Source organism: Lolium perenne, chromosome 4, assembly GCF_019359855.2.
Source record: "Lolium perenne isolate Kyuss_39 chromosome 4, Kyuss_2.0, whole genome shotgun sequence".
Taxonomy (NCBI): Eukaryota; Viridiplantae; Streptophyta; class Magnoliopsida; order Poales; family Poaceae; genus Lolium; species Lolium perenne.
This window is the reverse complement of record NC_067247.2, coordinates 157670197-157691917: the sequence shown is the minus strand read 5'-3', so window position 1 is coordinate 157691917 and position 21721 is coordinate 157670197.

Here is a 21721-nt window from a genome sequence, read left to right as displayed (position 1 = left end):
GTAGAAGGTAGGAGCTAGACGGACTCACGGATGATGTCAACCAAGTAACGTCCGCCATGTCGTACATTGCACCCCGGAAGTCCAAGCCATGGGTAGTAGCCATAACATTGCCCCCAGTCTCCAAATGTCAGATCGGCCTCTTCCCATATAGCCTAGATGACATCTTTGAGAAGATAAAGACACCGCGGAACCGCCGCCGCCTGGTCCGGTGGACCAGACCTAGGGTTTCCCCTGACATCCAAGAGGAGGAAGGCACGGTGAAAACCATGAACAAGCCTCTAGGGAGGAAACGACGTCTACAGGCGTTGTTGTTAGCTTAAATTGCCGCGGAGCAGGGCTTTCTCCTCGGCCATCCACCGAGATTATGAAGCTGCCAGAGCAGGCTGAGTAGACCGGAGATGGGGGATAGAGATGGAAGTAGCCGACTTGAGGCCCCACCGTAGAGAGGAAAGGAACACCGACGTAGGAGAAGAGCGTCGACCACCACTGGCATCACAATTATCCAACATGGGCTCGGAGGAGGGCCATCGTACTAGCTGGTATCTGTAGGGATTCGTTGCATAGAAAAAAATTCCTACCGCGAGAACGCAATCCAAGCCAAGATGCAATCTAGAAGACGGAAGCAACGAGGAGATGATCGAAACTCACCCTTGAAGATTTCCAAAGCCTACAAGATGAGGCTCTTGTTGCTGCGGTAGGCGATCACTTGCCGCTTGCAAAAGCGCGTAGAAGATCTTGATCACGGTGCCACGATCGGACAGCACCTCCATACTCGGTCACACGTTCGGTGTTGATGAAGACGACGTCCTTCTCCCTGTTCCAGCGGGCAGCAGAAGTAGTAGCTCCTCCTTGAATCCGGCAGCACGACAGCGTGGTGGCGGTGGCGATGGAGAACTCCGGCGGAGCTTCGCTAAGCGTGCGGGAGAGGTGGAGGAGAGAGGGGGCGGCTAGGGTTTGGGAGAGGGGGTGGCCGGCCTCAAGGGGTGCGGCCAGCTTGTGGCTTTGTGGTGGCCGGCCCCCTCCCCTATGCCCCTCATTATATTGGTGGAACCCCAAGTGTTGGACTACAAGTCTTCGAATAAGACCCCAACTCAAGAACCTTCCATGTAGTAGGGAAACCTACCCAAGGTGGGACTCCCACCCAAGTGGGATTCCCACCCTTCCATGAAGGGGGGTGGCCGGCCCCCTTGGTGGAGTCCACCTTGGACTCCCCCCTCTAGGGTTGGCCGGCCATTGGGAGGTGGAGTCCCTCCGGGACTCCTCCTTCCTTAGTGATTCCTTCCGGACTTTTCTAGAACCTTCTAGAACCTTCCGTAAAATCACCGGATCATTTTCAAACTTATAAAATGACTTCCTATATATGAATCTTATTCTCCGGACCATTCCGGAACTCCTCGTGATGTCCGGGATCTCATCCGAGACTTCGAACAATACTTTGAACTCCATTCCATATTCAAGTTCTACCATTACAACATCAAACCTTAAGTGTGTCACCCTACGGTTCGCGAACTATGTGGTCATGGGTGAGAACTCTCTCCGACCAATAACCAATAGCGGGATATGGAGATCCATAATGGCTCCCACATATTCAACGATGACTTTAGTGATCGAATGAACCATTCACATACGATACCAATTCCCTTTGTCACGCGATATTTTACTTGTCCGAAGTTTGATCATCGGTATCACTCTATACCTTGTTCAACCTCGTCTCCTGACAAGTACTCTTTACTCGTACCGTGGTATGTGGTCTCTTATGAACTTATTCATATGCTTGCAAGACATTAGACGACATTCCATCGAGAGGGCCCAGAGTATATCTATCCGTCATCGGGATGGACAAATCCCACTGTTGATCCATATGCCTCAACTCATACTTTCCGGATACTTAATCCCACCTTTATAACCACCCATTTACGCAGTGGCGTTTGATGTAATCAAAGTACCTTTCCGGTATAAGTGATTTATATAATATCATGGTCATAAGGACTAGGTAACTATGTATCGAAAGCATATAGCAAATAACTTAATGACGTGATCTTATGCTACGCTTAATTGGGTGTGTCCATTACATCATTCATACAATGATATAACCTTGTTATTAATAACATCCAATGTTCATGATTATGAAACTAATCATCCATTAATCAACAAGCTAGTTAAGAGGCATACTAGGGACTCTTTGTTGTTTACATATCACACATGTATCAATGTTTCGGTTAATACAATTATAGCATGGTATATAAACATTTATCATAAACATAAAGATATATAATAGCCACTTTTATTATTGCCTCTTGGGCATATCTCCAACAGTCTCCCACTTGCACTAGAGTCAATAATCTAGATTACATTCTAAGGTACCTAACACCCATGGCATTCTGGTGTTGGTCATGCTTTGCCCTAGGGAGAGCTTTAGTCAACGGATCTGCTACATTCAGATCAGTGTGTACTTTGCAAATCTTTACTTCTCCATCTTCGATGTACTCGCGAATCGAGTGATAACGCAGCTTGATATGCTTCAGCCTCTTGTGTGACCTTGGTTCTTGTGCATTGGCGATGGCACCCATGTTGTCACAGTAGATGACTAGTGGGTCCAATGCACTAGGAACCACACCGAGCTCTACAATTAACCTCTTCATCCATACCGCTTCTGATGAAGCCTCTGAAGCCGCTATGTACTCTGATTCTGTTGAAGACTTCGCCACCGTGCACTGCTTCGAGTTTGCCTAGCTTACTGCAACACCATTCAATATAAACACGTACCCAGACTGTGACTTAGAGTCATCAGGATCAGTGTTCCAACTTGCATCGGTGTAACCGTTTACAACGAGCTCTTGGTCACCTCCATAACAAAGAAACATATCCTTAGTTCTTTTCAAGTACTTCAGGATATTCTTGACCGTTGTCCAGTGTTCCATCCCTGGATCACTTTGATATCTGCTAGTCAAACTAACAACATGTGCTATATCCGGTCTAGTACATAGCATGGCATACATGATAGATCCTATTGCCGAGGCATAGGGGATATTACTCATCCTTTCTCTTTCTTCTGCCGTAGCCGGTCCTTGAGTCTTCCTCAAGAGCTTGCCTGGTAACATAGGTAAGAACCCTTTCTTACTTTCGTCCATTCTAAACTTCTTTAGAATCTTGTCCAGGTATGTACTCTGTGATAGCCCTATTAGGCGTCTTGATCTATCTCTATAAATCTTGATGCCTAATATATACGATGCTTCACCAAGGTCTTTCATTGAAAAACTATTATTCAAATAACCTTTTACACTGCTTAATAGCTCTTTATTATTCCCAATCAATAATATGTCATCCACATATAATATCAGGAATGCTACAGAGCTCCCACTCACTTTCTTGTAAATACAGGCCTCTCCATGACACTGTATAAACCCGAAGTCTTTGATCACCTTATCAAAGCGTCGGTTCCAACTTGTTGATGCTTGCTTCAGTCCATAAATTGAACGCTGAAGTTTGCATACTTTGTCAGCATTTTTAGGATCGACAAAACCTTTGGGTTGTACCGTATACAACTCTTCCTCAATGTCTCCATTAAGGAACGCCGTTTTGACATCCATCTGTCAAATCACATAATCGAAAAATGCAGCTATTGCTAACAAAATCCTCACAGATTTTAGCTTCGCTATAGGTGAGAAAGTCTCATCGTAGTCAACTCCTTGAATTTGTCGGAAACCCTTTGCGACAAGTCGAGCTTTATAGACAGTAATATTACCATCAGCATCTGTTTTTCTCTTGAAGATCCATTTATTCTCGACAGCCTTGCGGCTATCAGGTAAGTCTACCAAAGTCCACACTTTGTTATCATACATGGATCCCATTTCGGATTTCATGGCTTCTTGCCATTTGTTGGAATCTGGGCTCATCAACGCTTCTTCATACGTCGCAGGGTCTTCATCATTGTTGTCCACAATCATGACATTTAGACAAGGATCATACCAATCAGGAGTGGCACGTTCCCTTGTCGATCTGCGAGGTTCAGTAGCTTCCTCGTTCGAAGTTTCATGATCATTATCATTAGCTTCCTCTGTTGCCGGTGTAGGCGGCACAGGAACAGTTTCCGGTACTGCGCTACTCTGATCAACGAGTAAAGATTCATCAATCTTATCGAGTTCTACTTTTCTTCCAGTCACTTCTTTAGTGAGAAATTCTTTCTCAAGAAATGTTCCGTTCTTAGCAACAAAGATTTTGCCTTCGGATTTGTGATAGAAAGTGTACCCTATAGCTTCCTTAGGGTATCCTATGAAGACGCATTTCTCCGCTTTGGGTTCTAGCTTGTCCGGTTGTAACTTCTTTACATAGGCTTCGCAACCCCAAACTTTAAGGAACGACAGCTTAGGTTTCTTATTAAACCATAATTCATACAGTGTCGTTTCAACGGATTTTGATGGTGCTCTATTTAAAGTGAATGCGGCTGTCTCTAATGCATAACTCCAAAATGATAACGGCAAATCAGTAAGAGACATCATAGAATGAACCATATCTAAGAGAGTTCGATTACGACGTTCGGACACACCGTTTCGTTGTGGTGTTTGAAGGAGATATGCCCTAGAGGCAATAATAAAGTGGTTATTATTTATATCTTTATGTTTATGATAAATGTTTATATGTCATGCTATAATTGTATTAACCGAAACATTAGTACATGTGTGATATGTAGACAAACAAAGAAGTCCCTAGTATGCCTCTTAACTAGCTTGTTGATTAATGGATGATTAGTTTCATAATCATGAACATTGGATGTTATTAATAACAAGGTTATATCATTGTATGAATGATGTAATGGACACACCCAATTAAGCGTAGCATAAGATCTCGTCATTAAGTTATTTGCTATAAGCTTTCGATACATAGTTACCTAGTCCTTATGACCATGAGATCATGTAAATCACTTATACCGGAAAGGTACTTTGATTACACCAAACGCCACTGCGTAAATGGGTGGTTATAAAGGTGGGATTAAGTATCCGGAAAGTATGAGTTGAGGCATATGGATCAATAGTGGGATTTGTCCATCCCGATGACAGATAGATATACTCTGGGCCCTCTCGGTGGAATGTCGTCTAATGTCTTGCAAGCATATGAATAAGTTCATAAGAGACCACATACCACGGTACGAGTAAAGAGTACTTGTCAGGAGACGAGGTTGAACAAGGTATAGAGTGATACCGAAGATCAAACCTCGGACAAGTAAAATATCGTGTGACAAAGGGAATTGGTATTGTATGTGAATGGTTCATTCGATCACTAAAGTCATCGTTGAATATGTGGGAGCCATTATGGATCTCCAGATCCCGCTATTGGTTATTGGTCGGAGTGAGTACTCAACCATGTCCGCATAGTTCACGAACCGTAGGGTGACACACTTAAAGTTGGATGTTGAAATGGTAGAACTTGAATATGGAATGGAGTTCGAATATTTGTTCGGAGTCCCGGATGAGATCCCGGACATCACGAGGAGTTCCGGAATGGTCCTAGAATAAGATTCATATATAGGATGTCATTTTATGTGAATTAAAATGATGCGGAAGGTTCTATGGAAGGTTCTAGAAGGTTCTAGAAAAGTCCGGAAGAAACCACCAAGGAAGGTGGAGTCCACATGGGACTCCACCTCCATGGCCGGCCAACCCTAGTGGGGGTGGAGTCCCAAGTGGACTCCCCCTTAGGGGGCCGGCCACCCCCCCATATGGGAGGTGGAACTCCCACCTCTAGTGGGAGTCCTAGCTTGGGTAGGTTTTCCCACCATATGGAAGGTTTTTGGTTCGGGTCTTATTCGAAGACTTGGAGACCAACACTTGGGGTTCCACCTATATAATGAGGGGCCAAGGGGAGGGGGCCGGCCACCCAAGAACCACAAGGTGGCCGCACCCCTATAGTGGCCGGCGCCCCCTCTCCCCAAACCCTAGCGGCCTCTCTCCTCCACCACGTCCCGCACGCTTAGCGAAGCTCCGCCGGACTTCTCCACCACCACCGACACCACGCCGTCGTGCTGTCGGATTCAAGAGGAGCTACTACTTCCGCTGCCCGCTGGAACGGGAGGTGGACGTCGTCTTCATCAACAACCGAACGTGTGACCGAGTACGGAGGTGCTGCCCGTTCGTGGCGCCGGAAGCGATCGTGATCAAGATCTTCTACGCGCTTTTGCAAGCGGCAAGTGAACATCTACCGCAGCAACAAGAGCCTCCTCTTGTAGGCTTTGGAATCTCTTCAAGGGTGAGACTCGATAAACCCCTCGTTGCTACCATCTTCTAGATTGCATCTTGGCTTGGATTGCGTGTTCGCGGTAGGAAAATTTTTGTTTTCTATGCAGCGTTATCCTACAGTGGTATCAGAGCCGTGTCTATGCATATATGGTTGCACGAGTAGAACACAATGGTTTTGTGGGCGTTGATGCTCTTGTTATCTTTAGTTTGAGTACTTTGCATCTTTGTGGCATAGTGGGATGAAGCGGCTCGGACTAACTTTACATGACCGCGTTCATGAGACTTGTTCCTCGTTCGACATGCAACTTGTATTGCATAAGAGGCTTTGCGGGTGTCTGTCTCTCCTACTATAGTGAAGATTCAATTTACTCTTCTATTGAAAACATTAGTATCAACGTTGTGGTTCATGTTCGTAGGTAGATTAGATCTCTCTCGAAAACCCTAAACCACGTAAAATATGCAAACCAAATTAGAGACGTCTAACTTGTTTTTGCAGGGTTTGGTGATGTGATATGGCCATAATGTGATGATGAATATGTATGAGATGATCATTATTGTATTGTGGCAACCGGCAGGAGCCTTATGGTTGTCTTTAAATTTCATGTTGAGTGGTATTTCAAAGTAGTTGTAATAGTTGCTACATGGAGGACAATCATGAAGACGGCGCCATTGACCTTGATGCTACGCCGACGATGATGGAGATCATGCCCGAAGATGATGGAGATCATGTCCGTGCTTTGGAGATGAAGATCAAAGGCGCAAAGACAAAAGGGCCATATCATATCACATATGAACTGCATGTGATGTTAATCCTTTTATGCATCTTATTTTGCTTAGATCGCGACGGTAGCATTATAAGATGATCCCTCACTAAAATCTCAAGATAATAAAGTGTTCATCCTTAGTAGCACCGTTACCAAGTCTTGTCGGTTCGAAGCATCTCGTGATGATCGGGTGTGATAGAATCAACAAGTACATACAACGGGTGCAAGACAGTTTTGCACATGCGGATACTAAGGTGGCCTTGACGAGCCTAGCATGTACAGACATGGTCTCGGAAAACGTGATACCGAAAGGTAGAGCATGAATCATATGGTTGACATGATGAACACTTTGAGTGTTCGCCATTGAAATCACACCTTATCTCGTGATGATCGGGCTTAGGTGCGGTGGATTTGGTTCGTGTGATCACTAAGACAATGCGAGGGATATTGTTTTGAGTGGGAGTTCACCTAGATTTTTAATTATGTTGAATTAAATTTGAACTCAATTTGTCATAAACTTAGTCTAAACTTTTGCAAAATATATGTTGTAGAGATGGCGTCCCCAATCAATTTTAACCAATTCCTAGAGAAAGAAAAACTTAAGAGCAACGGTAGCAACTTCACCGACTGGTTCCGTCATGTGAGGATCTTCCTCTCTGGCGGAAATCTGCAATATGTGCTTGATGCACCGCTAGGTGACCCTCCTGCAGAAACGGAAACCGATGAAGTAAAAGCTGTTTACGAGACTCGGAAAATTCGGTACTCTCAAGTTCAGTGTGCCATCCTATGCGATTGAATCCGATCTTCAAAAACGTTTTGAGCACCACGATCCTCATGAGTTGATGAAAGAGCTGAAAGCTATTTTTGAGACTCATGCGGCCGTGGAATGCTATGAAGCATCGAAACAATTCTTCAGCTGCATGATGGAAGAAGGCAGCTCCGTTAGTGAGCACATGCTCGCCATGACCGGGCATGCGAAGAAACTCAGTGACTTGGGAATAGTGATTCCTAACAGACTGGGGATTAATCGTGTCCTTCAATCACTGCCACCAAGTTACAAGAACTTCGTGATGAACTACAATATGCAGAACATGAACAAGGAGTTACCTGAACTCTTTGGCATGCTAAAAGCTGCTGAGATTGAGATCAAGAAAGAGCACCAAGTGTTGATGGTCAACAAGACCACCAGTTTCAAGAAACAGGGCAAGTCTAAGGGAAAATTCAAGAAGGGTGGCAAGAAAGCTGCCACGCCTCCTGTGAAACCTAAGAACGGCCCTAAGCCTGATGCTGAGTGCTATTACTGCAAGGAGAAGGGACACTGGAAGCGTAATTGCTCCAAGTATCTGGTTGATCTGAAGAGCGGCCTTGTCAAGAAGAAGAAAGAAGGTATATTTGATATACATGTTATAGATGTTTATCTCACTGGTTCTCGTACTAGTACCTGTGTATTTGATACTGGTTCGGTTGCTCATATTTGTAACTCGAAACAGGAACTAAAGAATAAACGACAACTGCTGAAAGATGAAGTGACGATGCGCGTTGGAAACGGATCCAAGGTCAATGTGATCGCAGTCGGCACACTTCCTCTACATCTACCTTCGGGATTAGTTTTAAGCCTAAATAATTGTTATTATGTACCTGCATTGAGCATGAACATTATATCTGGATCTTGTTTAATGCAAGACGGTTATTCATTCAAGTCTGAGAATAATGGTTGTTCTATTTTTATGAATAATATCTTTTATGGTCGAGCACCACAAAAGAATGGCTTATTTCTGTTAGATCTCGATAGTAGTGATACGCATATACATAATGTTGATGCTAAGCGAATTAAATTGAATGATAATTCTACTTATATGTGGCACTGTCGTCTTGGTCATATTGGAGTGAAACGCATGAAGAAACTCCATACTGATGGATTACTTGAATCACTTGACTTTGAGTCACTTGATAGATGCGAAGCATGTCTAATGGGTAAAATGACTAAGACTCCATTTTCTGGTATGATGGAGCGAGCTACTGACTTATTGGAAATCATACATACCGATGTGTGCGGACCAATGAGCATAGCATTGCGCGGTGGTTATCGTTATGTTCTAACCTTCACAGATGATCTGAGTAGATATGGGTATATCTATTTCATGAAACATAAATCCGAAACTTTCGAGAAGTTTAAGGAATTTCAAAGTGAAGTAGAAAATCAATGTAACAAGAAGATTAAATTTCTACGATCTGATTGTGGAGGTGAATATCTGAGTTATGAGTTTGGCATGCATTTAAAGAAATGCGGAATACTTTCACAATTGATACCGCCGGGAACACCTCAACGAAACGGTGTGTCCGAACGTCGTAATCGAACTCTCTTAGATATGGTTCGTTCTATGATGTCTCTTACTGATTTACCGTTATCATTTTGGAGTTATGCATTAGAGACAGCCGCATTCACTTTAAATAGAGCACCATCAAAATCCGTAGAAACGACACCGTATGAATTATGGTTTAATAAGAAACCTAAGCTATCGTTCCTGAAAGTTTGGGGTTGCGAAACCTATGTAAAGAATTTACAACCGGACAAGCTAGAACCCAAAGCGGAGAAATGCGTCTTCATAGGATACCCTAAGGAAACTATAGGGTACACTTTCTATCACAGATCCGAAGGCAAAATCTTTGTTGCTAAGAACGGAACCTTTCTTGAGAAAGAATTTCTCACTAAAGAAGTGACTGGAAGAAAAGTAGAACTCAATGAGATTGATGAATCTATACTCGTTGATCAGAGTAGCGCAGTACCGGAAGTCATACCTGTACCGCCTACACCGGCAACAGAGGAAGCTAATGATAATGATCATGAAACTTCGAACGTGGAAACTATAGAACCTCGCAGATCGACAAGGGAACATGCCACTCCTGATTGGTATGATCCTTGTCTAAATGTCATGATTGTGGATAACAATGATGAGGACCCTGCGACGTATGAAGAAGCGATGATGAGCCCAGATTCCAACAAATGGCAAGAAGCCATGAAATCCGAAATGGGATCCATGTATGATAACAAAGTATGAACTTTGGTAGACTTACCTGATAGCCGAAAGGCTGTCGAAAATAAATGGATCTTCAAGAGAAAAACAGATGCTGATGGTAATATTACTGTCTATAAAGCTCGACTTGTCGCAAAGGGTTTCCGACAAATTCAAGGAGTTGACTACGATGAGACTTTCTCACCTGTAGCGAAGCTAAAATCTGTGAGGATTTTGTTAGCAATAGCTGCATTTTTCGATTATGAGATTTGGCAGATGGATGTCAAAACGGCGTTCCTTAATGGAGACATTGAGGAAGAGTTGTATATGGTACAACCCAAAGGTTTTATCGATCCTAAAAATGCTGACAAAGTATGCAAACTTCAGCGTTCAATCTATGGACTGAAGCAAGCATCGAGAAGTTGGAACCGACGCTTTGATAAGGTGATCAAAGACTTCGGGTTTATATAGTGTCATGGAGAGGCCTGTATTTACAAGAAAGTGAGTGGGAGCTCTGTAGCATTCCTGATATTATATGTAGATGACATATTATTGATCGGGAATGATATAGAACTATTAAGCAGTGTTAAAGGTTATTTGAATAATAGTTTTTCAATGAAAGACCTTGGTGAAGCATCGTATATATTAGGCATCAAGATTTATAGAGATAGATCAAGACGCCTAATAGGGCTATCACAGAGTACATATCTGGACAAGATTCTAAAGAAGTTTAGAATGGACGAAAGTAAGAAAGGATTCTTACCTATGTTACCAGGCAAGGTCTTGAGTAAGACTCAAGGACCGGCTACGGCAGAAGAAAGAGAAAGGATGAGTAATATCCCCTATGCCTCGGCAGTAGGATCTATCATGTATGCCATGCTATGTACTAGACCGGATATAGCACATGCTGTTAGTTTGACTAGCAGATATCAAAGTGATCCAGGAATGGAACACTGGACAGCGGTCAAGAATATCCTGAAGTACTTGAAAAGAACTAAGGATATGTTTCTTTGTTATGGAGGTGACCAAGAGCTCGTTGTAAACGGTTACACCGATGCAAGTTGGAACACCGATCCCGATGACTCTAAGTCACGGTGCAGGTACGTGTTTATATTGAATGGTGCTGCGATGGCTGGGCAAGCTCGAAGCGGTGCACGGTGGCGAAGTCTTCAACGAGAATCGAGTACATAGCGGCTTCAGAGGCTTCATCAGAAGCGGTATGGATGAAGAGGTTCATTGTAGAGCTCGGTGTGGTTCCTAGTGCATTGGACCCATTAATCATTTACTGTGATAACATGGGTGCCATCGCCAATGCACAAGAACCAAGGTCACACAAGAGGCTGAAGCATATCAAGCTACGTTACCACTCGATTCGCGAATACATCGAAGATGGAGAAGTAAAGATTTGCAAAGTACACACTGATCTGAATGTAGCAGATCCGTTGACTAAAGCTCTCCCTAGGGCAAAGCATGACCAACACCAGAATGCCATGGGTGTTAGGTATATTACAATGTAATCTAGATTATTGACTCTAGTGCAAGTGGGAGACTGAAGGAGATATGCCCTAGAGGCAATAATAAAGTGGTTATTATTTATATCTTTATGTTTATGATAAATGTTTATATGTCATGCTATAATTGTATTAACCGAAACATTAGTACATGTGTGATATGTAGACAAACAAAGAAGTCCCTAGTATGCCTCTTAACTAGCTTGTTGATTAATGGATGATTAGTTTCATAATCATGAACATTGGATGTTATTAATAACAAGGTTATATCATTGTATGAATGATGTAATGGACACACCCAATTAAGCGTAGCATAAGATCTCGTCATTAAGTTATTTGCTATAAGCTTTCGATACATAGTTACCTAGTCCTTATGACCATGAGATCATGTAAATCACTTATACCGGAAAGGTACTTTGATTACACCAAACGCCACTGCGTAAATGGGTGGTTATAAAGGTGGGATTAAGTATCCGGAAAGTATGAGTTGAGGCATATGGATCAACAGTGGGATTTGTCCATCCCGATGTCGGATAGAGATATTTACTCTGGGCCCTCGCGGTGGAATGTCGTCTAATGTCTTGCAAGCATATGAATAAGTTCATAAGAGACCACATACCACGGTACGAGTAAAGAGTACTTGTCAGGAGACGAGGTTGAACAAGGTATAGAGTGATACCGAAGATCAAACCTCGGACAAGTAAAATATCGCGTGACAAAGGGAATTGGTATTGTATGTGAATGGTTCATTCGATCACTAAAGTCATCGTTGAATATGTGGGAGCCATTATGGATCTCCAGATCCCGCTATTGGTTATTGGTCGGAGTGAGTACTCAACCATGTCCGCATAGTTCACGAACCGTAGGGTGACACACTTAAAGTTGGATGTTGAAATGGTAGAACTTGAATATGGAATGGAGTTCGAATATTTGTTCGGAGTCCCGGATGAGATCCCGGACATCACGAGGAGTTCCGGAATGGTCCGGAGAATAAGATTCATATATAGGATGTCATTTTATGTGAATTAAAATGATGCGGAAGGTTCTATGGAAGGTTCTAGAAGGTTCTAGAAAAGTCCGGAAGAAACCACCAAGGAAGGTGGAGTCCACATGGGACTCCACCTCCATGGCCGGCCAACCCTAGTGGGCGTGGAGTCCCAAGTGGACTCCCCCTTAGGGGGCCGGCCACCCCCCCATATGGGAGGTGGAACTCCCACCTCTAGTGGGAGTCCTAGCTTGGGTAGGTTTTCCCACCATATGGAAGGTTTTTGGTTCGGGTCTTATTCGAAGACTTGGAGACCAACACTTGGGGTTCCACCTATATAATGAGGGGCCAAGGGGAGGGGGCCGGCCACCCAAGAACCACAAGGTGGCCGCACCCCTATAGTGGCCGGCGCCCCCTCTCCCCAAACCCTAGCGGCCTCTCTCCTCCACCACGTCCCGCACGCTTAGCGAAGCTCCGCCGGACTTCTCCACCACCACCGACACCACGCCGTCGTGCTATCGGATTCAAGAGGAGCTACTACTTCCGCTGCCCGCTGGAACGGGGAGGTGGACGTCGTCTTCATCAACAACCGAACGTGTGACCGAGTACGGAGGTGCTGCCCGTTCGTGGCGCCGGAAGCGATCGTGATCAAGATCTTCTACGCGCTTTTGCAAGCGCAAGTGAACGTCTACCGCAGCAACAAGAGCCTCCTCTTGTAGGCTTTGGAATCTCTTCAAGGGTGAGACTCGATAAACCCCTCGTTGCTACCGTCTTCTATATTGCATCTTGGCTTGGATTGCGTGTTCGCGGTAGGAAATTTTTTGTTTTCTATGCAACGTTATCCTACAGTGTTCCCGGCGGTGTCAATTGTGAAAGTATTCCGCATTTCTTTAAATGCATGCCAAACTCATAACTCAGATATTCTCCTCCGCGATCAGATCGTAGAAATTTAATCTTCTTGTTACGTTGATTTTCTACTTCACTTTGGAATTCCTTAAACTTCTCGAAAGTTTCGGATTTATGTTTCATGAAATAGATATACCCATATCTACTCAGATCATCTGTGAAGGTTAGAACATAACGATAACCACCGCGCGATGCTACACTCATTGGTCCGCACACATCGGTATGTATTATTTCCAATAATTCAGTAGCTCGCTCCATCATACCAGAGAATGGAGTCTTAGTCATTTTTCCCATTAGACATGCTTCGCATCTATCAAGTGACTCAAAATCAAGTGATTCAAGTAATCCATCGGTATGGAGTTTCTTCATACGTTTCACTCCAATATGACCAAGACGACAGTGCCACATATAAGTAGAATTATCATTCAATTTAATTCGCTTAGCATCAATGTTATGTATATGCGTATCACTACTATCGAGATCTAACAGAAATAAGCCATTCTTTTCAGGTGCTCGACCATAAAAGATATTATTCATAAAAATAGAACAACCATTATTCTCAGACTTGAATGAATAACCGTCTTGCATTAAACAAGATCCAGATATAATGTTCATGCTCAACGCGGGTACAAAATAACAATTATTTAGGCTTAAAACTAATCCCGAAGGTAGATGTAGAGGAAGTGTGCCGACAGCGATCACATCGACTTTGGATCCGTTTCCAACGCGCATCATCACTTCATCTTTCAGTAGTCTTCGTTTATTCTTTAGTTCCTGTTTCGAGTTACAAATATGAGCAACCGAACCAGTATCAAATACCCAGGTACTAGTACGAGAACCAGTGAGATAAACATCTATAACATGTATATCAGATATACCTTCTTTCTTCTTCTTGACAAGGCCGCTCTTCAGATCAGCTAGATACTTGGAGCAATTACGCTTCCAGTGTCCCTTCTCCTTGCAGGAACCGCACTCAGCAGCAGGCTTAGGGCCGTTCTTAGGTTTCATAGTTGGCGTGGCAGTTTTCTTGCCACCCTTCTTGAATTTTCCCTTAGACTTGCCCTGTTTCTTGAAACTGGTGGTCTTGTTGACCATCAACACTTGGTGCTCTTTCTTGATCTCAATCTCAGCAGATTTTAGCATGCCAAAGAGTTCAGGTAACTCTTTGTTCATGTTCTGCATATTGCAGTTCATGTGGTGACCCGGCATACCACTGCATGGTGTAGTATGCAAGTCTGATCTAACACCAATGAAACACTGTTCCACGGGTATTATATCGCTCAGAGTGGTACAACAGAAACATATGCGGGTCCAAGGCATGTCTATAGAATTACATACAGACTCTGTTACATAAGATCATCACAGCCTCCTACTTTACAATGAGGTAAAACTGCAGATAATTCCAGAAGAACGACTCGTAGTCTAACCCTATCACAAATTCTATTTGTAGAGTATTTGACTAGCTATAGGGGCTATGAATAGATTCTAGCTAAATAGGAGCTAGGTTTAGGAAGCTAGTTCCCTTCTATGGCTAAACTAGGTTTTCTCCATGTTGGATGTGGAATCTGACTCCTCTGACAGGGTCCTGTCTCTTGAAGTAGTTGTTGACTCCTCGGCCTTTGAGTTGCACTGTAGATCCTCCTTCGATGCCTCCATATCTAAGCAGCGGATTTAAGAGTGGGATGAGTACGAGTGTACTCAACAAGTTCATTATAGGAAAGAGGTGTTTAATGCACTAGCTACGGCATTAGACCAGAAAGTCTAATACCAATGCAGGTTTTCATAATCATTTCTTCAAAAGGTTGCTTTTATTCAGAAGAACTATGTCCGTCAGCCTTCACCGGTTTACTAGAACTTCATGGAGCTCCTTTCCGGCAACGTTCGCAGTTCCAAACCCGGAACAGGGAGTGACAGGTCACGATTCATTACACTCTGCAGAGGTGTGTTGCTTTACCCATAAGAGATCTTAACCTTGGTGCCAACCGAGCCGCGTGCTCGTCCACACTTCCTTTGGTGTGAGGCCCGGTATAAGGTCATAGCCAATCATATTCCTCCGCTACCTCATACACCCACCCGTTGTTGCAAACCCCGACCCTGGGTCCTCGCCGGTCCTCTTACTCCAATTAAGGTTGGACCCCGACCACGACGATAGTTCAGGTCTCTACCATGAACTCCTTCGCCGGCAGCTGCAACCCATCATAGACCGCAATAACCGTGGGGACTTCATCGGGACCCCCACCCTACCACTTGTCCTCTCTTGGATCAAGGGTCTATGGTAAAGCGCATCCGTTGATGTACAAGAGGTGGAAATACGATTGACTATTCCGTCCCACTCCAGATCTTATGGTTAACACGGGTATTACGGCACAAGAATCACTGGCGACATTTGTTGTTTAATCCTAGATGGATATAAACCCTTGCAATGGAACCTCCACCATATCAACACAATCCATGGTTCCATTGCCCACCACATAGTCATATTCATAGTTATGAAAATAGTGGTTTTGTTTTTCATGCAATAGTGATAAATATAGTACTTTGCAAGTAATTTGGTAAAAATACTCAAATGACATGAGCAAGTGATGAACTTGACTTTCTTGACTGCAAGATTATGCAGACAAGGTCTTCGATACGCAATAACTCCAATTCTGAAATAGCATCATCGTCCGGTAAGGACGATGTTTAAAAGATTGGCAAGGATGCAATAATGCATAAGAATGAGATGCAATCGCTCTAAGCGTGACCTAACCCCGATGATTTAGGATCAGTGAGTTGTAATGATTGGTTTAGGGTGTGTTGCACTTTTAGAGTGATTCACATACAAGGTTCTTATTCAGGTGTGATTACTTAGTATTATAAATAGGTAGATAATAAAGCATAGTAATCAATTGAGCCCACAAAGAATGATAATTGGCATAATGTTAACAAGTAAAGAACAGTGGTCAGTTTTAGTACTATATGGCATGGTTAATGATTGGTTATCATATACTTTGAAAGAATAACTTTTGAAGAACATGTGCTTTGATAAAGAACAAGTGTGGTAATTAGGTTGGTGGGGTTTGATACGTCTCCGACGTATTGATAATTTCTTATGTTCCATGCCACATTATTGATGACATCTACATGTTTTATGCACACTTTGTATCGTTTTTATGCGTTTTTCGGAACTAACCTATTGATGAGATGCCGAAGGGCCAGTTGCTGTTTTCTGCTGTTTTTGGTTTCAGAAATCCTAGTAAGGAAATATTCTCGGAATCGGACGAAATCAACGCCTAGCATCTTAGGATTGCACGAAGCTTCCAGAACACCCGAGAGTCGCCAGAGAGGGGCCACAGGGCCACCAGATGACACCCTGGCGCGGCCAAGGGGGGGCCGCGCCCCCCTGTTGTGTCGTCGCCTCGTTGACCTTCTGACGCCGCCTCTTCGCCTATATAAAGGGCCCTGACCTAAATCTTCGATATGGAAAAGCCACGGCACGAGAAACCTTCCAGAGCTGCCGCCATCGCGAAGCCAAGATCTGGGGGACAGGAGTCTCTGTTCCGGCACGCCGCCGGGACGGGGAAGTGCCCCCGGAAGGCTTCTCCATCGACACCGCTGCCATCTCCACCGCCATCTTCATCACCGCTGCTGTCTCCCATGAGGAGGGAGTAGTTCTGATGGGGTTCGTAGCATAGAAAACAAAAAATTTCCTACCGCAAAACGAATAAATCCAAGATCTAATCTATGGAACACCCAAGATCTAATCTACAAGATCTAAGCAACGAGATGGAGATGAGACTAACCCTCGAAGATTCCAAAACCTACGAGATTAATCTCGTTGTTGGTGTAGACGATCGTCCCCGGTGCTGCAATCCGGCAGCACTTCCGTACTCGGTCGCGCGTACGGTGTCGATGAAGCTCCTTCCTCTCCCGTTCCAGCGGGCAGCGGAGGTGTGGTAGATCTCCTCCAAACTCCAGTAGCACGACGGCGTGGTGGTGGTAGTGGAGGAAGAAAAGCTGCAGGGCTTCGCCTAAGCCGGAGCAGCGTATGGTGGAGGGAGAGGCGGCCAGAGGAGGAGGCAATGGATGGGGGGTGTGGCCGGCCACCCCCTCTTTATATAGGGGGGCAGCCGGCCAAGGTGGCCCCCTTTCCCATCTAGGGTTAGGGGGGCGGCGGCCAAAGGGGGGAGAGGGGCTTTCCCCTCCCCCAAGTTGATCCCCCCCCAGGGAAACCCTAGGGGGTTGGCCGGCCTGGGCCTTGGGGGCCAAGTGCCCCTGGCCCATTAGGCCAGGGAGCATCCCCTCGGCCCACGATGGGCCTCCTAGGTCGTGGGCCCCATGGTGGACCCTTCCGGAACCTTCTAGAACCTTCCAGTCAATACCGGAACAATCCCGAACATTTCCGAAAACCCAGAAATCAACTTCCCTTATATGAATCTTATTCTCCGGACTATTCCGGACCTCCTCGTGACATCCTGGATCACATCCGAGACTCCGAACAAACTTCGTCTCCATACCATATTCAAATCTACTTATGCGACATCGAACCTTAAGCGCGTCACCCTACGGTTCGCGAACTATGCAGACATGGTCGAGACTCCTCTCCGAGCAATAACCAATAGCGGGATCTGGAGATCCATAATGGCTCCCACATATTCAACGATGACTTAATGATCGATTGAACCATTTACATACGATGTTAATTCCCTTTGTCTCGCGATATTTTACTTGTCCGAGGTTTGATCATCGGTATCTCCATACCTTGTTCAACCTCGTTACCGACAAGTACTCTTTACTCGTAGCGTGGTATGTGATCTCTTATGAACTATTCATATGCTTGCAAGCTAATCAGATGACATTCCACCGAGAGGGCCCAGAGTATATCTATCCGTCATCAGGATGGACAAATCCCACTGTTGATCCATATGCCTCAACTCACACTTTCCAAATACTTAATCCCATCTTTATTGTCACCCATTTACGCAATGACGTTTGATGTAATCAAAGTACCCTTTCGGTGTAAGTGATTTACATGATCTCATGGTCGAAGGATTAAGACACCTATGTATTGAAAGCTTATAGCAAATGAACTTGATGACTTGATCTTATGCTACGCTCATTTGGGTGTGTGTCCATTATATCATTCAACTAATGACATAACCTTGTTATTAATAACATCCAATGTTCATGATCACGAAACCATGATCATCTATTAATCAACAAGCTAGTTATACAAGAGGCTTACTAGGGACTCCTTGTTGTTTACATAACACACATGTATCAATGTTTCGGTTAATACAATTATAGCATGGTATATAAACATTTATCATAAACACAAAGATATTATAATAACCACTTTATTATTGCCTCTTGGGCATATCTCCAACAGTCTCCCACTTGCACTAGAGTCAATAATCTAGATTACATTGTAAGGTACCTAACACCCATGGCATTCTGGTGTTGGTCATGCTTTGCCCTTGGGAGAGCTTTAGTCAACGGATCTGCAACATTCAGATCCGTGTGTACTTTGCAAATCTCTACTTCACCATCTTCGATGTACTCGCGAATCGAATGAAAACGCAGCTTGATATGCTTCAGCTTCTTGTGTGACCTTGGTTCCTTTGCATTGGCGATGGCACCCGTGTTGTCACAATAAATGACTAACGGGTCCAATGCACTAGGAACCACACCAAGCTCAACAATGAACCTCTTCATCCATACCGCTTCCAATGAAGCCTCACAGCCGCTATATATTCAGATTCTGTTGAAGATTTCGCCACCGTGCCTTTGCTTGGAACTGCTCCAGCTTACTGCCGCACCATTCAATATAAACACGTACCCAGACTGAGACTTAGAGTCATCAGGATCGGTGTTCCAACTTGCATCGGTGTAACTAGTTACAACGAGCTCTTGGTCACCGCCATAACAAAGAAACATATCCTTAGTCCTTTTCAAGTACTTCGGGATATTTTTGACCGCTGTCCGTGTTCCATTCCTGGATCACTTTGATATCTCGCTGGTCAAACTAACAGCATGTGCGATATCCGGTCTAGTACACGGCATGGCATACATGAGAGAGCCTTTCGCCGAAGCATAGGGGATCTTGCTCATCCTCTCTCTTTCTGCTGTAGCTGGACCTTGAGTCTTACTCAAGACCTTACCTGGCAACATAGGCAAGAACCCCTTCTTGCTTTCATCCATTCTAAACTTCTTTAGAATCTTGTCCAAGTATGTACTCTGTGAAAGGCCTATTAGGCGTCTTGATCTATCTCTATAAATCTTGATGCCTAAAATGTATGCTGCTTCACCAAGGTCTTTCATTGAAAAACATTTATTCAAATAACCTTTAACACTGCTTAATAGTTCTATATCATTCCCAATCAATAATATGTCATCTACATATAATATCAGGAACGCTACAGAGCTCCCACTCACTTTCTTGTAAATACAGGCCTCACCATGAGTCCGTATAAAACCGAAATCTTTGATCACTCTATCAAAGCGTAAATTCCAACTCCTGGAAGCTTGCTTCAGTCCATAAATGGAACGCTGAAGTTTGCATACCTTGTCAGCATTTTCAGGATCGACAAAACCTTTGGGTTGTACCATATACAACTCTTCCTCAATATCACCATTAAGGAACGCCGTTTTGACATCCATCTGCCAGATTTCATAATCGAAAAATGCAGCTATTGCTAACAAAATCCTCACAGACTTTAGCTTCGCTACAGGTGAGAAAGTCTCATCGTAGTCAACTCCTTGAATTTGTCGGAAACCCTTTGCGACAAGTCGAGCTTTATAGACAGTAATATTACCATCAGCATTTGTTTTTCTCTTAAAGATCCATTTATTCTCGACAGCCTTGCGGCTATCAGGTAAGTCTACCAAAGTCCATACTTTGTTATCATACATGGATCCCATTTCGGATTTCATGGCTTCTTGCCATTTGTTGGAATCTGGGCTCATCATTGCTTCTTCATACGTCGCAGGTCCTCATCATTGTTGTCCACAATCATGACATTCGAGACGGGGATCATACCAATCAGGAGTGGTACGTTCCCTCGTCGATCTGCGAGGTTCGATAGCTTCCTCGTTCGAAGTTTCATGATCATCATCATTCGCTTCCTCTCCTATCGGTGCGGTGTGCAGGAATTACTTCCGACCGCGCTACTCGATCTATGAGAGAAGGTTCATTAACCTCGTCGAGTTCTACTTTCCTTCCAGTCACTTCTTTAGTGAGAAACTCCTTCTCAAGAAAGGATCCGTTCTTGGCAACAAAGATTTTGCCTTCGGATCTGTGATAGAAAGTGTACCCAATTGTTTCTTTAGGGTATCCTATGAAGACGCATTTCTCCGCTTTGGGTTCTAGCTTGTCAGGCTGTAACTTCTTTACATAAGCTTCGCAACCCCAAACTTTAAGGAACGACAGCTTAGGTTTCTTTCCAAACCATAGTTCATACGGTGTCGTTTCAACGGATTTAGATGGTGCCCTATTTAAAGTGAATGCGGCTGTCTCTAATGCATAACCCCAAAACGACAACGGCAAATCGGTAAGAGACATCATAGACCGAACCATATCTAACAGAGTTCGATTACGACGTTCGGACACACCATTACGCTGTGGTGTTCCCGGCGGTGTCAACTGTGAAAGTATTCCGCATTTCTTTAAATGCATGCCAAACTCATAACTCAGATATTCGCCTCCGCGATCAGAACGCAGAAACTTAATCTTCTTGTTACGTTGATTTTCTACTTCACTTTGGAATTCCTTGAACTTCTCAAAAGTCTCGGACTTATGTTTCATAAAGTAAATATATCCATATCTACTCAGATCATCCGTGAAGGTTAGAACATAACGATAACCACCGCGCGATGCTACACTCATTGGTCCGCACACATCGGTATGTATGATTTCCAATAAGTCTGTAGCTCGCTCCATTGTACCAGAAAATGGAGTCTTAGTCATTTTTCCCATTAGACATGCTTCGCATCTGTCAAGTGACTCAAAGTCAAGTGACTCAAGAAGTCCATCGGAATGGAGTTTCTTCATGCGCTTCACTCCAATATGACCAAGGCAGCGATTGCAAAATATAAGTAGAATTATCATTCAATTTCATTCGCTTAGCATTAATGTTATGAACATGTGTATCACTACTATCGAGATTTAACAAGAATAAACCATTCATCTCAGGTGCATGGCCATAAAAGACATTACTCATATAAATCGAACAACCATTATTCTCAGATTTAAACGAATAACCGTCTTGCATTAAACAAGATCCAGATATAATGTTCATGCTCAACGTAGGCACCAAATAACAATTATTAA